Here is a 4,974-nt window from a genome sequence, read left to right on the forward strand (position 1 = left end):
CCCTGGGTGTTCGTCTTTTGTGGGCCTTTCTCCTGGCTGCCCGAGATGTGGGGTGTTGGTGCTGGGATGTGGAGCACGGCCTGTTCCATCACAGGCAATTGTCAACATCAAACAATCCCAGGGCAGGGGCGTCACGAGTTAGATACAGAGTAAATCTCCCTCTACACTGTGCCCATCAAACACTCCCAGGACAGGTACAGCACGGGGTTAGATACAGAGTAAAGCTCCCTCTACACTTCCATCAAACACTCCCAGGACAGGTACAGCACGGGGTTAGATACAGAGTAAAGCTCCCTCTACACTTCCATCAAACACTCCCAGGACAGGTACAGCACGGGGTTAGATACAGAGTAAAGCTCCCTCTACACTGTGCCCAACAAACACTCCCAGGACAGGTACAGCACGGGGTTAGATACAGAGTAAAGCTCCCTCTACACTGTCCCCATCAAACACTCCCAGAACAGGTACAGCATGGGGTTAGATACAGAGTAAAGCTCCCTCTACACTGTGCCCAACAAACACTCCCAGGACAGGTACAGCACGGGGTTAGATACAGAGTAAAGCTCCCTCTACACAGTCCCCATCAAACACTCCCAGGGCAGGTACAGCATGGGGTTAGATACAGAGTAAAGCTCCCTCTGCACTGTCCCATCAAACACTGTAAGAAGTCTCACAACACCAGGTTAAAGTCCAACAGGTTTATTTGGTAGCAAATACCATTAGCTTTCGGAGCGCTGCTCCTTCGTCAGATGGAGTGGAAATGTGCTCTCAAACAGGGCACAGAGACACAAAATCAAGTTACAGAATACTGATTAGAATCCCTACAACCAGCCAGGTCTTAAAGGTACAGACAATGTGGGTGGAGGGAGCATTCAACACAGGTTAAAGAAATGTGTATTGTCTCCAGACAGAACAGCTAGTGAGATTCTGCAAGTCCAGGGGCAAGCTGTGGGGGTTACTGATAATGTGACATAAATCCAACATCCCGGTTGAGGCCGTCCTCATGTGTGCGGAACTTGGCTGTCAGTTTCTGCTCAGCGACTCTGCGCTGTCGTGTGTCGTGAAGGCCGCCTTGGAGAACGCTTACCTGAAGATCCAAGGCTGAATGCCCGTGACTCCACCATCTACACAAACGCCGCAGCCTGGAAACCAAGATCGAATCCATATTCTCAACTTGCGCTCAGGACGCAGACCAGCTGCGAAACTCTACCGAGCAGATGAGACAAAGGAACTACACCATCTCCACGCACATGAGGACGGCCTAAACCGGGATGTTGGATTTATGTCACATTATCAGTAACCCCCACAGCTTGCCTCCTGGACTTGCATAATCTCACTAGCTGTTCTGTCTGGAGACAATACACATCTCTTTAACCTGTGTTTAATGTTCCCTCCACCCACATTGTCTGTATCTTTAAGACCTGGCTGGTTGTAGAATTCGCATTCTAATCAGTATTCTGCAATTTGATTCCTGTGTCTGTGCACTGTTGGAGAACAGAGACCACTCCATCTGACGAAGGAGCAGCGCTCCAAAAGCTAATGGTATTTGCTACCAAATAAACCTGTTGGACTTTAACCTGGTGTTGTGAGACTTCTTACTATGTTTACCCCAGTCCAACGCCGGCATCTCCACATCATGACTATCATCAAACACTCCCAGGGCATGATGTAGCGATGCCGATGTTGGACTGGGGTAAACACAGTAAGTAGTCTCACTAACACCAGGTTAAAGTCCAACAGGTTTATTTGGAATCACGAGCTTTCGGAGCGCTGCCCCTTCATCAGGTGAGTGGAGAGTTAGTTTCACAAACGGGGCATGTATAGACACAAACTCAATGACAAGATAATGGTTGGGATGCCAGTCTTCACAGGTCATCAAGGCTTTGCAGGTACAGACAGTGCGAGTGGAGAGAGGGTTAATCACAGGTTAAAGAGGTGTGAATTGTCTCAAGACAGGACAGTTAGTTAGATTTTACAAGCCCAGGCCAAATGGGTTACACGTTGCGTGACATGAACCCACGATCCTGTTAAGGCCATCCTCATACGCTGCAGGAAAGGATGTCCCGAGGCATGGTACCTCGGCGAGACCATGCAGACGCTACGACAACGGATGAACTTAACCGCACAACAATCACCAGGCAGGAGTGTTCTCTTCCTGTCGGGGAACACGTCAGCGGTCACGGGCATTCGGCCTCTGATCTTCGGGTAAGCGTTCTCCAAGGTGGCCTTCACGACACACAACAGCGCAGAGTCGCTGAGCAGAAACTGACAGCCAAGTTCCGCACACATGAGGACGGCCTCACCGGGATCGTGGGTTCATGTCACACTATCTGTAACCCCCACGACTTGCCTGGGCTTGCAAAATCTCACTAACTGTCCTGTCTGGAGACAATACACATCTCTTTAACCTGTGCTTAACGCTCTCTCCATCCACATTGTCTGTACCTGTTAAGACTTGGATAACCTGTTAAAACTCCAACCATTATCTTGTAATTGAGTCTGTGTCTATGTATGCCCCGTTTGTGAACCTAACTCTCCACTCACCTGATGAAGGAGCAGCGTTCCGAAAGTTCGTGATACCAAATAAACCTGTTGGACTTTAACCTGGTGTTGCGAGACTGTGCCCACTCCCAGGACAGGTACAGAACGGGGTTAGGTACAGAGTAAAGCTCCCTCTACACTGTCCCCATCAAACACCCCCAGGACAGGTACAGCACGGGGTTAGGTACAGAGTAAAGCTCCCTCTACACTGTCCCATCAAACACTCCCAGGACAGGTACAGCACGGGGTAAGATACAGAGTAAAGCTCCCTCTACACTGTCCCATCAAACACTCCCAGTATAGGTGCAGCATGGTGTTAGGGAGATACCATTTTAGGAGGTTAGTAATCAGTCTCCAATTTCCTGCACCCTTTTCCCTGGTCCCTGTGCCGATTTGTGCCTTTTTTTGGGGGGATTTGGTTTTCAATCTCAGTCTCGTGGAGCAGTGGCTATTCACTGTAACTTTAATTTTTTAAAAATCCCTCCCTCTTTTAAATTGAATTTTCTTTTTAAAATAAAAGCCTTTTACAAATCCGGTTCCTGCTGCGCTACTCCCAAATCTTCTGTCGGTCCCCCACATTCCCTCAGCAGCGAGGAGCTGGATTGCACTCCAGAACTGTTCTGTAATATGCACCGGGTCTTGGGTGACAGCCCAGAAGGATTGGGGTTCACTGTATGCATTATCTCATTCGCTTCTCGCTATCCATGACAGTGACTCAGAGATTGTCCAGGTCCACACAACATATTTATGGACGGCACTGTGGCATAGTGGTTAACACTGCTGCCTCACAGTGCCAAGGACCCGGGTTCGATTCCCGACTTGGGTCACTGTCTGTGCGGAGTCCGCACGTTCTCCCCGTGTCTGCGTGGGTTTCCTCCGGGTGCTCCGGTTTCCTCCCACACTCCAAAGATGGTAGGGTTAGGTTGATTGGCCATGCTAAATTGCCCCTTAGCGTCAGGGGGAATTAGTTAGGGTAAATGCATGGGGTTACAGGGATAGGACCTGGGTGGGATTGTGCTTGGTGCAGACTCGATGGGCTGAATGGCCTCCTTCTGCACTGTAGCATTCTATGATATTGGCATCTTAACAGACGGGAGGATTTCACGCAAAAAAGTTCCCTTCTCGTCACGATATATACAGGGCTGTCATGTGCCTGTAATACACAATGTGTTGTTGTTGTAGTGCACTTATGGAATCATAGAATCATACAGTGTAGAGAGACCCTTCGGCCCATCAAGTCTGCACCAACACAAGCAACACCTGACCTCCCATCTAATCCCATTCAGGGCCCATAGCCCTGAATGTTATGATGTGCCAAGTGCTCATCCAGCTACTTTTTAAAGGATGTGAGGCATCCCACCTCCACCACCCTCCCAGGCAGCGCATTCCAGACCCTCACCACCCTCCGGGTAAAAATGTTTTTCCTCCCATCCCTCCCCTAAACCTCCTGTCCGTCACTTGAACCCATGTCTCCTCGTGACTGATCCTTCAACTAAGGGGAACAGTTGCTCCTTATCCACTCTGTCCATGTCCCTCATAATCTTGTTCACCTCGATCAGGTCGCCCCCTCAGTCTTCTCTGCTCCAACAAAAACAACACGAGCCCTACTCAACCTCTCTTTGTAACTTAAATGTTCCATCCCAGGCAGTATCCTGGTGAGCCTCCTCTGTACGCCCTCCAGTGAAAACTACTTCCAGCCAACCACAGGAGACTCGGGGACAGGTTACAATAATTTATTCATGGTTCGAGCATGGAGGGAACTACCCCAGAGAAACCATTGGAAGAGCATCCTCCTCTGACACAGGTCCCTAACACAGCACTCACAGAGACGGTGTACTATAATCAGCTCCAGGTCACAGATACAGACTTACACAGTTAGTCAATACACAGCACCTTGTTTTAAAATTCCAATACTACCCACGTAGGTTTATAACTAAACCTTTACCCAAGAGCTTGTTTGTAAATTACCTAAAAAGTAAAGATAGTTCTCATAAAAACTAAACCACCTTGCTGGCAAGTTCTGCTGCTGTCCGGACCTTGAGGCAAAGCAAGTGATTTTTATTCTAATGCAGCCATGTTAAATCTACCTCCCGTATACCAAATCCATTCATTACCACCGTCAGTCCCCCCTTTTGGCCCTTGACCTAGCCCAAGGTAGTCAACTTCCTTTCCCTTCACGCTCCTCTTCTCTCAGCTAAGTTTAAGATATTGAAGCAGTAAAAATTACATATAAAAGCGGTGATAACACATATAGCCTCAGTTAGGCCGTATTTGAAGTGTTGCGTACAGTTCTGGTCGCCACACTACCAGAAGGACGTGGAAGCTTTGGAGAGAGTGTAAAGAAGGTTCGCCACAATGTTGCCTGGTCCCGAGGGCGTTGGCTATGTTCACGTACAAGGACACAAGAAATAGTGCAGGAGTTGGCCATCAGGT

At 48.8% G+C, this 4,974-nt stretch overlaps 1 long non-coding RNA gene across 1 annotated transcript in view; it reads left to right on the top strand.

Annotated features, from left to right (window-relative positions):
• LOC144496854 (uncharacterized) overlaps positions 1 to 3,077 on the top strand; it is a 238,082-nt gene extending 235,005 nt beyond the window's left edge. The window contains exon 2 of the long non-coding RNA XR_013498449.1: positions 2,845 to 3,077. This is a non-coding gene — a long non-coding RNA (uncharacterized LOC144496854). The remainder of the gene's footprint in view (positions 1 to 2,844) is intronic.
• The last annotated feature ends 1,897 nt before the right edge of the window (positions 3,078 to 4,974 follow it).

This window comes from Mustelus asterias, chromosome 8 (assembly GCF_964213995.1).
Source record: "Mustelus asterias chromosome 8, sMusAst1.hap1.1, whole genome shotgun sequence".
NCBI lineage: Eukaryota > Metazoa > Chordata > Chondrichthyes > Carcharhiniformes > Triakidae > Mustelus > Mustelus asterias.